Genomic DNA, 20722 nt, shown 5'->3' with positions numbered 1-20722 from the left:
AATCAAAAGCATAAGGCTTAGGTTTCTAATGTTGAAAACAAAGGTTAAATGTTTGCACAAAAAGATTTTAGCTTGGGTTAGAATGGAGAGATGAAGAAGAAGGGGCTAAGTCCTAAAGAGCAAAAAGATGATGGATATGAAATGAAACCACACTAGGAGTTCCTCTCTTGAGATCATATAGATGATCCAAGTGGTTCTCATCCTTTGGAATAAGCAAGCACAAAGCATAAGCAATCACACAAGTCTCATAAGAGATCCTCAATGCATTTTCCACATGGATGAACATGATAATGTTCTCAAATTAAGCTCAAAGGGAAAACTCCTAGTTCAAGAGCACACACATCAAAAGTTCACAAGTAAACAATCATCAAACACTATATACATACAAGAAGCTCAAACAAATGGGTGGGCTTTAGTCAAGAGGGGTCATGTCAACCTCGACAAACAAGCCAAACTGAAATGGGTAATCTGTAGCTCTTAACCACTAACATTGAGAGTTAGGGTGAAGCTGATCAAAATGGAAATGAGGATGAGACCTCATGCTCTTAACCCTGGCCAGGGTGAGCTCATGACAAAGAAAGCGTGGGGATCCAGAAAGTGGGATCCTATTCCACTTGACAGACACTGGACAAAGATCTTGGGTACATGTTCAGAAGCATCAACACGTAGTGCGAGCATAAAGAACGACTCACTGAATAACGGGGGATTGGCTACTAATCCCTTCTATCTGTCAATTGCCTCAACTCTTGGAGGTCTTATCAAGTAACACATGCCTCATCTTGGAGGTCTTTGGCACAATTGTAAACAAACACAAACAGAGCCTCTGAAGGAGGACTTGCCAGCAAAATGCCTGCCAAAAAGGTGACAGGACTTCCAAACTACATGAAGTAAGAAGATAACTACCTAAGTGGTGTATCAACCATAATCCAAAGCTCAAGTAAGAGCAAAAAGCAACTAAGGTACCTGTACAAAGACTAAACAATTAGTACATCAGTCAGAAAACCAACAAACAAACAGTGAAACCATTCACAATTACTCAATTCAATGCACAATGCCCAAGCATTCAAATGAACTCATGAGCTCATGCACATCACTTAAGATCCTACAAAACAAACACAAGTTAGAACTCAAATCATTTGCATCTCACAAAGTGAGAACAAATCAACCATCAATGCTAAATGTCCAAACCTGAAACACAAAGCACAGTTAGTTTATGCACAAAACACTAGTGCGAAGACTAGATTCAAAACCAAATCAAATGACCAAAACAGAACCCAATCTTTTACACAATGCATATTCAAACAATCCACAAAATGTCCTCAAAAGGACCAGCATCAAATCAAAAAGCAAATATCTCAAATGGCTTATGCTATGCAATGATCACAAAATGGGCACAAAATGAACTTCCAACTTAGAAAATTCACATCAAATCAGAAATGCATGCAATGGCTTGGAGATTTTTTATACAAGTTCCTAATGTCATGAACAATCATTATACAAAAGATCAAATCCAGAAAGGTTCAAATGATATATGAACAAAAATGCAACAATTCAATGTCAAAAATGTGACACAAATTGTCACACTTTTCTCTATGTGTCAAAAACAATGATAGCATATGAGAAAAATTCCAAACCAGTGATCAAAAATTCACATCATGTATGAATATCATGCACACAAAAAATTGGATCAAGAAGCTCAACATATAGAATTTCACAAAGCATTGAACACAATATATCAAATTAGTACCACATGGATTCAAAAATTCACACATCACAAACCAGACATCAATAATTCATGAAATTAATACCATAAAAAACTAGACATCAAAACAAAACTATGAAAAAAAATTGGAGCTCATTTGGATCATTTTTGAATTTTTTATGAATTTTTCAAAGTGAACAAAATAAATGGAATAATCATGGAAATATGGAGGGAAATTCAAATATTTGAATAAAATCAGAAAATACACGAGCCATCAGATATGGCGCGCATAGCAATCAAATGGCTCACATTCAAACATCAAAGCGCTGCGTTTCATTAAACGCGTTGGCATGCACGGTCAGCATTTAACTCACTCGTGGCAAGGTCAAAGAAACTGCAGCCAATCAATTGTACAAGCAAGCGCGTACATGGCATCCACATGGCACAAACCCTAAGAAATTACAGACGTCGGAGCTACAGTCTCCGATCGTCTTCTTCGGCCATCTCCGGCGACATCCAGACCAAAAATTTCCAGAATTCATCGAGGCATACATCATTCGAACCAGTTTTCCATGTACATTCCAAATATGCAATCAATTTCATCTAATTCCTCATGGATTTTCCAGATCGAAGCAAAACATTTATGAAATCAAAACTTTCAGTCAACATATCATGCTCAATACTCAACCATAATCAAATCTAAACACATGTACATTCTCTACTAATCAAGATCTACACATCTATATCAAGAAAACAGTAAAAAGAGATGATGAATTTTGAATCACCTTAAAGTGAAGGTTGCTGAATTCGTGCTCTCAAGCGCTCTACAGCTCCAGATCTACTCCACTACACTTGCCTTGAAGCTTTATGCAAATAGGATCACTTGAAACCACTTGAATCTTCCTCAATTTTCAAATTCCATCAACATGAGATTGCACATGAACTGTTCGAAACCTAGCTGAATTGCTCAAAACAATGGTTGATTCTTGCTCAATGAAGCATGATAATCAAGAATCCACAAGAATTTTTGGTGTTTGTGTGAAGAAATTGAAAATTCGAAGAGAGAGAAAGTTGGAGGGAGTTTCAAATTTCAGATCTGAATATGCTTCTCTTTTGCAGTTATGGTTAGGGTTTGGCTTATATACTCCATGCTAATCACACATATAATCACATTAGCCATTCATTAATCATGATTAGTGAGATGTAAGGCAATTTGCAAAAATGCACATTAAGCTCATGAGCCCATAATCCACGTGCTCTTTCTCATGCAAGGCTTGGAATTTACTCATGGACATCCAAGGGTCAAGATTTGATGATCAATTTGCTTGTACCTTAAGCCAAAAATGAATAATGAATATTTTCTTCAAAATGCACATGTGTGAAATAGTGAGAATACAAGCCATGATTCCTTTGCATAATTGAGCCAAATGAGGTCATTTTGAGAGGCCTTGGACATGAGAAGCATTTTGCAAAAAGAATGGACCAAATTGGAGCATTGTATCAAAAGTTAGGCCATTTTGAATTTCCATGCACACCTTGTGATCAAATGACCATAACTTCTCAACCATTCATCATATGGATATGAATTAGGACTTTTTGGAAAGGGGAGACAAAGATCTACAACTTTCATGTTCACCAAAAATCCATTTGAAACTTATTTGACATTGACAAGTCAAGTTGAATGTGGACCAAAAACTTGCCAAATTTGGAAACTTTGAATTACAGGTCATTTTCCATTTTTAGTAACTTTTGCCATGACCTTTGAATCTTCAAGATGGATGTTTAGAATGATGAATGGACCTCATTTGAACATGATTGAGGTGTATCAACTCATTTCCCCACCTCATAGCCCTTAGTTGACTGCACAGTTGACTTTTTGGTCCTCAGATGACCTTGAAATGTTTTTATTAGCTTGAGCCTCTACCACTTGGGGAAATTGCTTCAAAATGAAACCCTAGCTCATGTAAGATCCATATAATAATCATGTGGTCCTCATCCCAAGAAAATACATCATCTCTTGCACAAAGGATCTCCTTGAAGCTCTTGACCTGGTGACTGCTTAAGCTACAAACAAAGATGTTAATGACATATTTTTGTGCTTTTGGTTAGTGAATAAAACAAGAAAAGCAATGATATACAATTCAAGCATGCCTGGTGATCTCAAACCACTCACAAGAGATCCCTACCCAAAGGGAAAGGGAGCCAAGATGCTCAATGATCCTTGAGGCTATGCAATGCAATGTTATGATGCCATGAGGGATCTTAGGGACAAAATTGGGGTCTTACAGATGCCCCTATTTAAGGTCATTATAGACGGAGAAGTGAAGGTTAAAATCTTCGTCTCGACGAGGTAGAATGGGCTTAAATAATAACAAAGAGACAAATTTTGGTCCTTAAGAGACCTCATGATGCAAATGTATGTATGCAAAACAAACAAACTCTGTGGTGATATGTGTCCACAAAGAAGAAAAGACATCGGGAGAAATTGACAATCCATATGAGTAATACACTCACTGGGACAGAGACTCTACCGGGGACTCTTATGGGGGTAGAAAGAAATGCGTGAGCAGGTCACGACTCAGAACTCAGGGAGTAAAGGACTGAAAATGTGTGAGTAGGTCACGACTCAAAGCTGGGGAAAAGAGTTTCCAAACGGGAATAAATCCATTGGAAAGACTCGAGCTGACTCAAAGATGCATGTATTGGGGAATATACCAACACAGTAAAACTATCCGCAACGGATACTTCGGATAAAAATCCGGACTCAAACTGGGGAAAAATCTGAACAAAATATCCCTGCCGGGGAAAATGCATGTATTGGGGAATATGTCAACACAGCAAAACTATCCGCAATGGATACTTCGGATAAAAAATCCAGATAAAACAATCCACTAAGGGACTTCGCTGGGGATGCCTAAAAAAGACTCTCCTGGGGGAGCAGCGAGATGAGGTGTTACCGGTTACTGGGTAACAAGCTCAATGAGACATGTGATCTGGTCACCGGTATAAGGGTGAGAGAACAACAAGCTCGGGAAGAATGAATATCTAAGACCGGTATAAGGGTGAGAGATTATCCACAACCGGTTACTGGGTTAATGAAGGATAAGTCGACCAAAAGAGAAAGGCATCGGGACACCAAAACTAGGTATATAATGATGACCAATCAAGGGGAGCAACAAACATCACTGACAAACGGTAAATGAAAAAGGACCCGCTGGGGATAAAATTGATTAATCAGAGCAATTATCCAAAAGAGGGAGGGAATATCAATACCGAATATTGGATAATGATAACCGTCAAAGAGGGGATTACATCTACCGGATACTGGGTAGAAAACCACGGAAGAGTAACCATCATCAACTAGGATGAACAACAATGGTTAACTCTACAAAGGGGTAATGAATCTTACTCAACTGGGGAAGGACAAAAAGCTTTGACCAGAGAGTGCATGAGATATACTATATATTATCGTCGGAACGTAGATAGTATACTCGCATAGAAGATTATCCACAACCGGTTACTGGGTTAATAAAGGATAAATCAACCGAAAAGGAAAAGGCATCGGGATACCAAAACTAGGTATATAATGATGACCAATTCAGGAGAGAAACAATCGTTACCAACAACAACAGGGTAGACGAAAGATGACTCGCTGGGGATAAATTGCGAGCGCAAGGCAATTATCCAGGAAAAAGAGGGGAATATCAACATCGAATACTGGATGAAGATAAACCATCAAAGAGGGATTACACCTACCGGATACTGGGTAGAAAACCGCGGAAGAGTAACCGTCATCAACTAGGATGAACAACAATGGTTAACTCTGCGAAGGGGAGGAAAATAGGGTTTACAACTATCGGTATAAGGGTAGAAAACCACAAACTTCGTTGGGGAGGGGAAAAAATAGGATTTACAACTACCGGTATAAGGGTAGAAAACCACAAACTCCGCTGAGGATAAGGTGAATAATTATTGATTACTGAACAATTATTCATTTACCACAGGGAAACACCAGAGACAGTCACAAGAGGCCAATTTAGGATCAAACCAAAAAGGCAAACTGAATCGAGACTCATCCTAGTGAGGATATAACTCAATAGGGGAACCCATCCCAATATATGTGTTGGGAGGAAGCAAAAACAACCGTCGTCCACGAGGATATAACTCAGTGGGGAAATGGCAGGAAAGATAAAGACTTTCTGCTTAAGGGGCTGACTCTATATTGAGAGATCAGACACACACATCTGCTTGGGGGAATATATATATCACCAAATAGCAGGAGACAGCAAACAACGATATATGGCAAAGAATGCAACATGAATATCTGAATGTTATAATTATGCATGTATATGCGTGATTTATGTATGATGAATGCTGACAAACAGACATATCTAACACACACAGGTCCAAGAATCAACCACCCGATACTACATCTCAAGAGAGAAAGCCAGGATCACCGGAGAATATCCAATCTGCCGGGGGTCAGAGATAACAATATCTCTACAGGGATGAATCATCAGTCTCAGCTGGGAAAAGGAGTTCAGTGCACAAGCAGAAACTGCCACAAAAGCAACTCTACTGGGGATCAGAGATACCAGGAAACAACAATCTCTGCAGGGGATAACATCACCACAGATAAAATCCAACAACTCTACTGGGGATCTATCTGAGGACATGAAGGAATCTGGTGATCCAACACCAAGTACCAAACTCACCAAGGAAATCACACCTGCTGAGGAGAAAAGATCGCTCTTCCGCTGAAGGGGAGAATGTGAACATCTTAACAAGCATACCACTCGGGGATGATCCATAAGTCTCAGCTGGGGAGAAGAGCTTAAGTGCACAGGCAGAAACTGCCACACAAGCCACTCTACTGGGGAATCTACCCGAGGAATATGAAGGAAAACTGGGGATCAACCACCAAATACCGAACCTTCCAAAGAGGACACATCTGCTGAGGAGGGAAGACCACTGCTCTACTGAAGGGAGGAGAGGTGAATAACCTTAACAAGCACTCTGCTCGGGAGAAAAAACACAAAAGGCTCTGGAGGAAGAGGATACAGTAATGGCAGGGATATGAATAAAATGTCTTACCCTGTTGGAAATCATGCCACCCTTGGGAGAGCACTGAGGATCCCTTAAGTATCCTTTCATCATTGTGAATGTTCACTTTGTTAAAAAACAATTTGTGAAAAATCCATTTATTTATTTTAAAACAATGATATTTTCTCAATTAAAACATGCAAAACATTTGTTGAATAGAAACAAATAAGAGTGCAAATAATTGGATAAAAGCTCAAATTTATTTGATGGAATGGTAGCCTGCAAATGGCAAGACTCCATAGATTTTTACAAGTTTGAAATTGATGATATATATTGGAAAAGGGCTACATTAAACATAATGACCATTTCTTCACCAATTCTGGATTCGATGTATTCGAAGCTTTGGTTGACGACGAATGAACAAGAATCTCTGATGGATGACAGTTGTAGAACACAGTCTTGTCAGGATGCAGTTACTTGCCAAATCCCTAATTTTTGCCTAGATTGCCCCAGGATGAGGTACTCAATCTAGCGGAATGCATGTATTCATTTTTTATGTCTCTAACTTTTGCCTGGATCGCCCTTTCGGGTTTTCAATCCACTGAGACGCTCATTTTTGCCTAAACCGCCCTTTCGAGTTTTCAACTTAGCGAGCCATTCTGTTTTTATTTTTAGGCGAAGTATTTCTTGACTGCATCTGAATTCACAGGACGAGTGAAATCCTCCCCATCCATAGTTGTAAGTATCAAAGCACCACCTAAAAAGGCTCTCTTAACAACATATGGACCTTCATAGTTTGGAGTCCACTTGCCCCTGGAATCGGCGCGAAAGACAAGACTTTCTTGAGCATAAGGTCACCTTCTCGGAACACACGAGGCTTGACCTTCTTATCAAAAGCTTTCTTCATTCTTTGCTGATACAACTGACCATGACACATGGCAGTCAATCTCTTCTCTTCTATCAAATTCAGCTGGTCATAACGACTCTGAATCCATTCAGCATCAGTCAACTTGGCCTCCATCAAGACTCTCATTGATGGGATCTCCACCTCTATTGGGAGTACGACCTCCATGCCATAAACAAGAGAGAAAGGGGTTGCCCCTGTTGAAGTGCGGACAGATGTACGATATCTATGCAAAGCAAATGGCAGCATCTCATGCCAATCTTTGTACGTAACAACCATCTTTTGGATAATCTTCTTGATATTCTTATTAGCAGCTTCAACAGCCCCATTCATCTTGGGTCTATAAGGAGAAGAATTATGGTGCGCAATCTTGAACTCACTACACAACTCTTTCATCATCCTGTTATTCAAGTTAGATCCATTATCAGTAATGATCTTATCTGGCACACCATAACGGCATATGAGTTGATTCTTGATAAACTTCACGACCACCTGCCTGGTCACATTTGCAGATGACGTTGCTTCAACCCACTTAGTGAAGTAATTAATTGCTACGAGAATAAATTTGTGTCCATGGGACGCTTTCGGCTCAATCATGCCAATCATGTCAATTCCCCACATAGAGAAAGGCCATGGTGATGAAATCACATTCAGAAGTGTCGGAGGAATATGAATCTTATCCGCATAAATCTGACACTTATGGCATTTCTTCACGTATTTGCAACAGTCAGACTCCATTGTCAGCCAATAGTAGCCTGCTCTCAACATCTTTCTAGCCATGGCATGTCCATTGGAATGTGTACCAAATGAACCTTCATGGACCTCAGTCATCAACAAGTCTGCTTCGTGTCTATCAACGCATCTGAGCAGAACCATGTCAAAAATTCTCTTATAAAGCACTTCACCATTGAGGTAGAAACTGCCTGACAGTCTCCTCAAAGTCTTCCTATCTTTCACAAATGCCCCGGGCGGGTAAACCTGACTCTGAAGGAAACAATTGATGTCATAATACCATGGCTTATCATCTTTTACTTCTTCAACTGCAAATACATGAGTTGGTCTATCCAAGCGCATCACAGTGATATTGGGAACTTCATTCCAATATTTAACCACAATCATCGAAGCAAGCGTAGCAAGAGCATCTGCCATCCGATTATCATCTCGAGGAATATGATAGAAGTCAACCTCAGTAAAGAACGTTGAAATCCTCCTCGCATAATCTCTATATGGAATGAGACCAGGCTGATTCGTTTCCCATTCACCCTTGATCTGATTGACAACGAGGGCCGAATCACCATAAACATCGAGATGCTTGATCCTTAGATCAATGCATTCCTCCAATCCCATAATACAGGCCTCATACTCAGTCATATTATTCGTGCATTTGAAAGTTAGCCTTGCTGTAAAAGGAATATATGTGCCCTGAGGAGTAATAATCACTGCCCCAATACCATTTCCATACTGATTTACAGCACCATCAAATACCATACTCCATCGGGAACCAGGCTCTGGCCCTTCATCGAGTGTAGGCTCATCGCAATCTTTCATTTTCAAATACAGAATCTCCTCATCTGGGAAGTCATACTGAACTGACTGATAATCCTCAATAGGCTAGTGTGCCAAGTGGTCAGCCAAGATACTACCTTTAATAGCCTTCTGAGCTCGATACTCAATATCATACTCAAACAACAACATCTGCCAACGGGAAATCCTCCCGGTTAAAGCAGGCTTCTAAAATATGTACTTGATTGGATCCATTCTGGATATCAACCAAGTTGTATGATTTATCATATACTGGCGTAAACGCTTAGCAGCCCAAGCCAAAGCACATCATGTTTTCTCAAGCATTGAGTATCGAGACTCACAATCAGTGAACTTCTTACTCAGGTAGTAGATATCATACTCTTTCTTTCTTGATTCATTTTGCTGACCAAGGACACAACCCATCGAGTCTTCAAGAACTGTCAGATACATGATCAAAGGTCTTCCTTCTATAGGCGGAGACAGGATCGGAGGTTCAGACAGATACTCTTTGATACTATCGAAAGCTTTCTGGCAATCCTAGGTCCAATCATGGGACTGATCTTTCCGGAGGAGCTTGAATATCGGCGCACATGTGGCAGTCATGTGGGATATGAATCTGGAAATATAATTCAAGCGGCCAAGAAAACCTCGGACTTGCTTCTCAGTTTTGGGCGCAGGCATCTCTTGTATTGCTTTGACCATTGCAGGATCAACCTCAATACCTCTTTCGCTGATAATAAAGCCCAATAACTTGCCAGAACGGACTCCAAATGTACACTTGTTGGGATTCAGACGGAGTTTATACTTCCTCAGACGCTGAAAAAGCTTCAACAAGTGATCTACATGTTCTACTTCCGTTCTCGACTTAGCAATCATATCGTTAACATAGACCTCAATCTCCTTGTGCATCATATCATGGAACAAGGTGGTCATAGCTTGTTGATACGTGGCTCCGGCGTTCTTCAAACCGAAGGGCATCACTCGATAACAGAATGTTCCCCAAGGTGTGATGAATGTTGTCTTCTCCATATCCTCGGGTGCCATCTTAATCTGGTTATATCCGAAAAATCCGTCCATAAATGAGAAGACATTGAATTTAGTTGTATTGTCTACCAACATATCAATATGTGGTAGAGGGAAATCATCTTTCGGACTAGCTTTATTCAAGTCTCTATAGTCCACATACATCCGGACTTTTCCGTCTTTCTTAGGCACGGGCACAATATTGGCCACCCATTGAGGATATGTAGAAGTCACGAGAAACCCCACATCAATTTGCTTCTGAACTTCCTCTTTGATCTTCACTGCCATATCAGGATGAGTTCTTCTGAGCTTCTGCTTCACAGGCACGCACTCAGGCTTCAAAGGCAGGAAATGTTGCACAATATTTGTATCTAGACCCGGCATGTCTTCATACGACCAAGCAAAGATATCAACATATTCTCGTAGCAATTCGATCAACCCCTTCTTAACAGATTCTTCCAGGAGTGCCCCAATCTTCACTTCTCGCACACAATCCTCAGACCCCAAGTTGATTGTTTCCAGATTCTCAAGATGCGGCTGAATGATCTTCTTTTCATGCTCAAGTAAACAGGTAATCTCGTCAGGAATCTCTTCAACATCATCTTCCTCTGCCTCAAATACAGGGAATTCAAAATTGGGAGATGGTGTTGGATCATTATGTTCAATGGGTTTGATTAACCTGCATAATGATTTTAGATATGAAAAGCTTTTAGAAATCAAACAAGGCAAATCATTATGCAGATGAAAAGATTGATTTTATTCTATATTTTTAGGGTTTTATGTGATCACCATTTTCATGCAAAAAGCAAAAATGGAAAATAATTGGAAAAACAAACATTTAACATGAATTTATTGAATGAAAATATCATTGTATTTATGTTGCCAACAATGTCATCACTTCTCCTTTTGGCATGGGAGAAGGGTTTTTAAACAAAGTGATCATTACGTTGACTTGTGGACAACTGTAGGAATATCCACAGCGACCCAATTGTTGCAGATCCCTCCAGGGATGACAAAATTGTCAGAATCCTCTGCATCCTCTTCCAAGATAGCAGCAACTTTTTCCTCCTGACCGGTGTGGATAAAACCTCCACTCTTGAACAATCCTTTCTCGTTGAAAACCCCAGAAGAAAAACCAATGCCAGCCCGGGACTTATTGTCTTCCAGCTCAATCATTTTTCCTAAACCAACAATTGCACCACACTCAATGGCCAACTTCGCATCTTTATAGGAAGCGAATGAAGGAGTCCTCTTCTCAACAGGCTCAGCTATAGATAAAGCTTGGAAAGGAGTTCCAACTTCATCCTCATCGTATATGTATGAGAAGGAAGACAAGTGGCTAACCAGGAGAGCTTTTTCTCCCCCTACCACTGCCAGTTTCTTATCCTTCACAAATTTCAACTTCTGGTGTAGGGTGGATGTCACGGCGCCAGCCTCGTGAATCCATGGTCTGCCTAAGAGACAGCTGTACGATGGGTGAATGTCCATAACCTGGAAGGTAATTTGGAAATCACTTGGTCCAATCTTGATTGGGAGATCAACTTCCCCAATCACAGTTTTACGCGACCCATCAAAAGCTTTCACAACAACTCCACTTTGCCTCATGGGAGGCCCTTGATAAGACAATCTGGAAACAATGGATTTTGGCAATACATTCAAGGATGACCCAGTGTCCACCAGAACATTGGACATGGCGTCGTCTTTACAATTCATGGATATGTGTAAAGCCAAGTTGTGGTCTCTTCCCTCCTCAGGGAGATCAGAGTCACAGAAACTCAAATTGTTACAAGCAGTAATGTTTGCAACAATGCTATCGAACTGTTCTATAGTGACATCATGATCTACATATGCCACATCCAAAACTTTCTGCAGAGCCTCTCTATGCGGTTCTGAATTCAAGAGCAAAGATAACACGGATATCTTGGATGGCGTTTGTAGAAGCTGGTCTACAACATTGTACTCACTCTTCTTGATGAGCTTCAGCATCTCATCACAGTCTTCTTTCACATTGCCACTAGGGCCAACAGAAGCAGGAGTTTTTAGTACAGAGGAGGGTTTAACAACAGGTGCCGGATTCGGGGTGCTCACAGCATTCCCAATCGGGCGCTCAACAAAATCAGCATTAGCCTGGGGCTTCGGTGGTGCTGAAAACACACGACCACTGCGGGTCAAACCACTTACATCAGCAATATTCACAACAGAGGAGGATGGCAAAGTCACCTCTTTCCCATCTTCTACAGCAATAGCGTTGTAACGATAGGGAATTGCCTTTTCGGAAGAATAAGGCACAGGATCGGCAGGCTTAATGATCAGGGAAGGAGAAACCTTCTGCTTGCTACCATCGTACTTGATAATAACAGGTTCGGGTATCCGAAATACTGGGGAAATTACGTTGACCTCTGGCTCATCTTCGTCAACATTCCTATTCTGAAGGATCTCAATAACTCCTTCGTCCAGCATTTTCTGAAGATCTTTGCGCACCTGGCGACAACCCAATCTGTTAACAGGGCAGATTCGGCATCTATCATGATCGTGCTCATAGTGACTGTACTCACACAGCAAACGGTGCAACTCGACCAGAGATTGTCGAATATGACTGACATATTTGACCTTATATTTGCCAGGGCAGCCCTGGACCATGTTGACAGATTTCCCATGCTCGGGCAATGGGTTCTTCTTCACATTAGGACATACATCCTCAAAGCACAAAATGCCACACCTCACAAGGTCTTGAACCTTAGTCTTCAAAGGAAAGCAATTCTCCACGTCGTGGCCGGGAGCACCAGAGTGGTATACACAATGCAATTCAGGCTTATACCACCACTGAGGGTTAACAGGTATAGCTGGTGGGTCTCTCGGAGTAATCAACTTCCTCTCTATCAAAGAGGGATATAATTATGCGTATGTCATCGGAATCGGATCAAAAGTGACCTTCTTCCTCTCATAACTCATACTGGTTTGATTACTGCTGCGAGGCTGGTAGACCTGCTGTTGCGGTCGGTGTTGTTGCTGTTGATACTGCCGAGGTGATTGTTGATTGTTGCTATGCTGCTGATATTGTTGATTATCTCTGAAAACAGGTGCTATGTGAGCCACCTGGTGCTGGTTACTGGCAGGACGCCCAGTCTTCCTCGTCACAGAGGGTCTTCTAGGTTTCACATGGGAGGTCACAGCATGTGCCTCTCCATCTTTCTTCTTTGCAAACGCCTCATAACGTTTGGCAGAATAGCCTTCTTCTTTGGTTAGACGTCCTTCTCTAACCCCTTCTTCTAGACGCATCCCCATATTCACCATCTCGGTGAAGTCAGAAGGAGAGCTAGCAATCATCCGCTCATAATAGCATGAACTCAAGGTCTTCAGAAAGATCTTGGTCATTTCCTTCTCTTCTAGCGGATGCACGATCTGTGCTGCCAACTTTCGCCACCTCTGGGCATACTCTTTGAATGTTTCCTTGTCCTTCTGGGACATGGCCCTTAGCTGATCCCTATCGGGAGCCATATCCACATTGTATTTGTATTGCTTGACGAAGACCTCGCCAAGGTCATTAAAGGATCAGATGTTCGCACTGTCAAGCCCCATATACCATCTCAGGGCAGCACCAGACAAACTGTCCTGAAAGTAGTGGATGAGCAACTGGTCATTATCAGTCTGAGTTGACATCTTCCTGGCATACATGACCAGGTGGCTGAGAGGACAAGTGTTCCCTTTATATTTTTCAAAGTCAGGGACCTTGAATTTCACCAGAATCTTCACATTGGGAACCAAGCACAACTCAGCAACGGACTTGCCAAAGAGATCCTTTCCTCTAAGAGTCTTCAATTCCTTGCGAAGCTCAAGAAATTGGTCATTCATAGCATCCATCTTCTCATGAACATCTGGGCCCTCAGACGACTCAGAATGATAGATGGTGTCGTCTACCCTAGGCATGGTATGCACGATAGGAGGAGGAACAGCAAGGATCGGGGTAGATGCCGGCATAGAAGCAAAAGTTGGAGCAGGGCCCTCAGACATGAAATTGGGAGGCATCCCCCACGGAAACCCGGTTGGCATGGTTGTCGGCACAAAGTGTGCACTGGCTGCAGGCACAGTTGAGGAAACAATCTCAGAGATGACTGCCCTCTGGGGAGGAGTTGAAGGTGTCGGAGAAGACGGGCTCTGGGCAGCCAAGAACGATTCCATCAAAGCACTCAGTCTGGCGACTTCCTCTTTGAGTTCACGGTTCTCTTTCTCTAGATGATCCATCAGTCTGGAAGAGTTGGCTCAAGTGTAGTACCGGTGAGTCAGCTTGTCTTCAAAATAAATGAAGAGCACAGAGTTAGACCACAGGACCAGAAGCCGGGAACAAAACCTGCTTATGCACATGATGCATGCAATGTTTGTGCATATGATTTGTTTTTATTTCAAAGGAACTTTAGGGTTTTATTTGCAAATTTTGGAAATATTAACTGTTTATCACATATGGAAATATATCATCAAATATCATCAGGGAAAAGAAGTACAACATTTGTCAATCATATACAAGAGAAAAGGAAAATAATCATCCTATGGATCCCTAGAAACAATCATCTAATGCTCGGGACACAGGAAGATAAGCTGCACGAAGCCTCTTCACCTCTCTCTCGTAAGCTGCCTCCATATCTGCCTTTTCCTTGGCGAGTCGGTCATACCTCCTCTTCCAAAACTTGAAGACTGAGGAAGTAGAGAAGTCCATGCATCATTAGGATCATCAATAACCTGATGCTCGAGGAATTCTATCAAAGCATCTTTCTCCTTAATTTGCTGAAGCAAGTCTTCCCTTTCACGGATCCAGGCACGTGATAGGTCTTCGTCTCTCAACTCCTCTACTCCTTGGTTAGGGAGGGTTGAAGGCCCAGCCACAACCAAAGGTGTAGGTCTCGGATATTCGTAAGGCATGAGATACTCAGATGCTCTCTTCCTTACTCAAGCAGTGTAAAGCTCCAAAGCAATGTAATTCTTAGGACCCAACTCTTTCCTTCCTTTCTTATGAATCTTACGCCAAGCGCGAACCATCTTAGCTTTCAAGCCTTGGGGATCTTTACCCTCCTGAAAGAACACACCCTCTAACAAAATGTTATTAGGTTTATCCTTTAGGGGGAACCCAAGCTGACGACGTGCCAAAACAAGGTTGTAGTTAATCCCACCACATGTACCAAGAAGAGGCACATTGGAGAATTCACCACAAGAGTAAATAATCTGCACACCATCATATACACAGTTATACCAAGAGATATCATCATTAGTGAGAAATAAACCACTTATACAACAGAGGCAAACATCACACAATAGCACCACCACCCTTTGCGTTCCTCATATGCAAAGAGAAATAGGTATCACCCAACAGAGTCGGAACGGGATTAAAAGCCGAGAAGATCTTAATAGTGTTCACATCCACAAACGTGTCGATGTTGGGGAACAATACCAACCCATAGATGAGAAGTACAAATATGGCTTCAAAGGCATCCTCACTCATGGCCTTCCCATAAACAGTAGCTTGAGCAATGAGGAACTCAGAAGGGAGACCTTGAATTCCACCTTTGGTAGTCATATGAGCACCAACCAGAGATTCATCTATGTGCAACATGTCAGCTATCTCTTGAGAAGTAGGAATACTCTCCAAGCCACTGAACGGCAACTGATCCAGAATAGGTATACCCACAAGATAAGCATACTCCTCAAGGGTAGGCAAAAGCTGAAAGTCCGGAAACGTGAAGCAACGATACAGAGGATCATAAAACTGCGCCAATACGCTCATCAACCCTTCATCCACCTGAGTAGTCAGAAGAGGAAGAAGCTTCCCAAAACGAGCTTTGAAACCCAATGAATCTAATACATAGGATGTCAGATTCGTTAACTCTTTCAAATCTGGCTGTCTGAAGCTGTACTTCTTTGTATTCCTTCTTTGTCTTTCCATGTCTGAAAATTTTGCAAATAAACCCCTTAAGTTCCTTGAGAATTTCTTTATTATTGATGATATGGATGCAAATGGGTGCATGAATGCATGAATGCAACAATCACACTCAAGGATCAAGCAAAGCACACCAAACAAAGGTCATGGGATGGATCATATTATCCTTAATATCAATCATCCATTTTGGTGGATTATGGTTTACACCTTATCAACACCCAAGTTCAATTGATATTAAGGATACATGAACGGATCAACCATGAATCACGGGTTTGTTGCAAGTCACGAGCATGGAGTCTCGGTTAAGAACCACCCAAAGGGAGTGTACTAGGGTTTAAACCTGCCAAACATGTTCTACAAGAGGTTCCCATAGTCATCATCCCATCTTTCGGATATTATCGGAGAAACGACTACTCGTATTCCAAAAATATTCTCAAGAGAGACTCTTTTGAGTGTAGTATCGCGTAACAATCGTATCAAATCTTACATTTGAACGGCTTCCGCACTACATCCTAAAAATAGGCCAAGATGGGTTTGGTAAACTAAGGTCCTTGGCTTCTAAGGTCTATATTGGAAAGAGTAATGTCTAACCACAACTTACTTGTGTGACATTATTGATCCCAACATGACCTCCACCAAGTGAATGGACTCACAAGTCAACTTGCTAAGGAATAACTCCACACAAGTCGACAAGACTACGCCATTCTCCTATCCTAGGTGCACTCGAGTTCGGGTATAGAACTCATCTCACAAAGATCACCAAGCACACAAGGAATTAATATCAAGCAAATCAAGCATTACATACAATACAGTAATCCCAAATTGCACAAAAAATATGTCACAAACAATATAATACAACAAAGGTGAAAAGTTGGCAAAACCCACTAGGGATTTGTTCCCCAGCAGAGTCGCCACTTTTCTGTAGCAGTGTATTCGTTACCATTGGAGATATTGACTAAATCCAAGGTAAATCATACAAAGTCGAGTCGCCACCGCACTTCTATTTATCCAAAGGAATGGTTAGAAAGCGAACAAAAACCTAAAAGTTTTACAAACAAAACTAGTAAAAGAAACAAAGATCTGGGTAAGGGGGTTGGTTATGCAATGGGAAGGTGTTAGGCACCCAAAACATCCTAGGTACTCCTAGGGAGCCCTTTTCACATTTGTTGCAAAGGTTATTATTTTGTGAACATTTTATTTGTGCAAACATGATTGAAGAGATGAAAAGAGAATATACAAATTATTTACATTTTGTGTTTGGATGGATGAACCCATTGCCTACGTACCCTCTTATAAAAAGATTAGGATCAAAACCTCGTAGTTCGGGTAAAAAATCTCAAAAAAAAATGAGTGGATTGATTGGTCCAAAAGCCTTAAGGTCTTTTGTTATCAAAGGGAGAAAACTCAACTTGAAAAACCACAAGTCCACCATGTGAGGATAGCTTCAACATGCTAGTGAGGGGTTAACCCTATAATAAGCATGGAAGGCTCATTGTCCATCACTAAGGTCAAAGGTGAGTATTACATCTACCACAAAGATAACTCAAACCTAATAGCTAAAGGTTATGAAATTTTTTGATTAAGAAAGTGGACATTGGAACCACAAAAGAAATTTGAATGGGTTACATTTACCAATTAGAAGTATATACAAAAACGGTCAAAGTTGACTTAAAGATTCAATTCAAAATGAGTGTTATGAAAAGAAAGTTTGAAAATCAAAAGCATAATGCTTAGGTGTCTAATGTTGAAAACAAAGGTTAAATGTTTGCAAAAAAAGATTTTAGCTTGGGTTAGAATGGAGAGATGAAGAAGAAGGGGCTAAGTCCTAAAGAGCAAAAAGATGATGGATATGAAATGAAACCACACTAGGAGTTCCTCTCTTGAGATCATATAGATGATCCAAGTGGTTCGCATCCTTTGGAATAAGCAAGCACAAAGCATAAGCAATCACACAAGTCTCATAAGAGATCCTCAACGCATTTTCCACATGGATGAACATGATAATGTTCTCAAATTAAGCTCAAAGGGAAAACTCATAGTTCAAGAGCACACACATCAAAAGTTCACAAGTAAACAATCATCACACACTATATACATACAAGAAGCTCAAACAAATGAGTAGGCTTTAGTCAAGAGGGGTCATGTCAACCTCGACAAACAAGCCAAACTGAAATGGGTAATCTGTAACTCTTAACCACTAACATTGAGAGTTAGGGTGAAGCTGATCAAAATGGAAATGAGGATGAGACCTCATGCTATTAACCCTGGCCAGGGTGAGCTCATGACAAAGAAAGCGTGGGGATCCAGAAAGTGGGATCCTATTCCACTTGACAGACACTGGACAGAGATCTTGGGTACATGTTCAGAAGCATCAGCACGTAGTGCGAGCATAAAGAACGACTCACTGAATAACGGGGGATTGACTACTAATCCCTTCTATCCGTCAATTGCCTCAACTCTTGGAGGTCTTATCAAGTAACACATGCCTCATCTTGGAGGTCTTTGGCACAATTGTAAACAAACACAAACAAAGCCTCTGAAGGAGGGCTTGCCAGCCAAATGCCTGCCAAAAAGGTGACAGGACTTCCAGACTACATGAAGTAAGAAGATAACTACCTAAGTGGTGTATCAACCATAATTCAAAGCTCAAGCAAGAGCAAAAAGCAACTAAGGTACCTGTACAAAGACTAAACAATTAGTACTTTAGTCAGAAAACCAACAAACAAACAGTGAAACCATTCACAGTTACTCAATTCAATGCACAATGCCCAAGCATTCAAATGAACTCATGAGCTCATGCACATCACTTAATATCCTACAAAACAAACACAAGTTAGAACTCAAATCATTTGCATCTCACAAAGTGAGAACAAATCAACCATCAATGCTAAATTTCCAAACCTGAAAGACAAAGCACAGTTAGTTTATGCACAAAACACTAGTGCAAAGACTAGATTCAAAACCAAATCAAATGACCAAAACAGAACCCAATCTTTTACACAATGCACATTCAAACAATCCACAAAATGTTCTCAAAAGGACCAACATCAAATCAAAAAGCAAATATCTCAAATGGCCTATGTTATGCAATGATCACAAAATGGGCACAAAATGAACTTCCAACTTAGAAAATTCACATCAAATCAGAAATGTATGCAATGGCTTGGAGATTTTTTATACAAGTTCCTCATGTCACGAACAATCATTATGCAAAAGATCAAATCCAGAAAGATTCAAATGATATATGAACAAAAATGCAACATTTCAATGTCAAAAATGTGACACAAATTGTCACACTTTTCTCTATGTGTCAAAAACAATGATAGCATATGAGAAAAATTCCAAACCAGTGATCAAAAATTCACATCATGTATGAATATCATGCACATAAAAAATTGGATCAAGAAGCTCAACATATAGAATTTCACAAAGCATTGAACACAATATATCAAATTAGTACCACATGGATTCAAAAATTCACACATCACAAACCAGACATCAATAATTCATGAAATTAATACCATAAAAAACTAGACATCAAAACAAAACTATGAAAAAAAATTGGAGCTCATTTGGATCATTTTTGAATTTTTTATGAATTTTTCAAAGTGAACAAAATAAATGGAATAATCATGGAAATATGGAGGGAAATTCAAATATTTGAATAAAATCAGAAAATACATGAGCCATTAGATATGGCGCGCATGGCAATCAAACGGCTCATATTCAAACATCAAAGCGCTGCGTTTCATTAAACGCGTTGGCATGCATGGTCAGCATTCAACTCACTCGTGGCAAGGTCAAAGAAACTGCAGCCAATCAATTGTACAAGCAAGCGCGTACATGGCATCCACATGGCACAAACCCTAAGAAATTACAGACGCCGGAGCTACAGTCTCCGATCGTCTTCTTCGGCCATCTCCGACGACATCCAGACCAAAAATTTCCAGAATTCATCGAGGCATACATCATTCGAACCAGTTTTCCATGTACATTCCAAATATGCAATCAATTTCATCTAATTCCTCATGGATTTTCCAGATCGAAGCAAAACATTTATGAAATCAAAACTTTCAGTCAACATATCATGCTCAATACTCAACCATAATCAAATCTAAACACATATACATTCTCTACTAATCAAGATCTACACATCTATATCAAGAAAACAGTAAAAAGAGATGATGAATTTTGAATCACCTTAAAGTGAAGGTTGCTGAATTCGTGCTCTCAAGCGCTCTACAGCTCCAGATCTACTCCACTACACTTGCCTTGAAGCTTTATGCAAATAGGATCACTTGAAACCACTTGAATCTTCCTCAATTTTCAAATTCCATCAACATGAGATTGCACATGAATTGTTCGAAACCTAGCTGAATTGCTCAAAACAATGGTTGATTCTTGCTCAATGAAGCATGATAATCAAGAATCCACAAGAATTTTTGGTGTTTGTGTGAAGAAATTGAAAATTCGAAGAGAGAGAAAGTTGGAGGGAGTTTCAAATTTCAGATCTGAAAATGCTTCTCTTTTGCAGTTATGGTTAGGGTTTGGCTTATATACTCCATGCTAATCACACATATAATCATATTAGCCATTCATT

The sequence above is a fragment of the Lathyrus oleraceus genome, chromosome 6 (genome assembly GCF_024323335.1).
Source record: "Lathyrus oleraceus cultivar Zhongwan6 chromosome 6, CAAS_Psat_ZW6_1.0, whole genome shotgun sequence".
In the NCBI taxonomy this organism is placed as follows: domain Eukaryota; kingdom Viridiplantae; phylum Streptophyta; class Magnoliopsida; order Fabales; family Fabaceae; genus Lathyrus; species Lathyrus oleraceus.
This window is presented reverse-complemented; position numbering follows the sequence as displayed.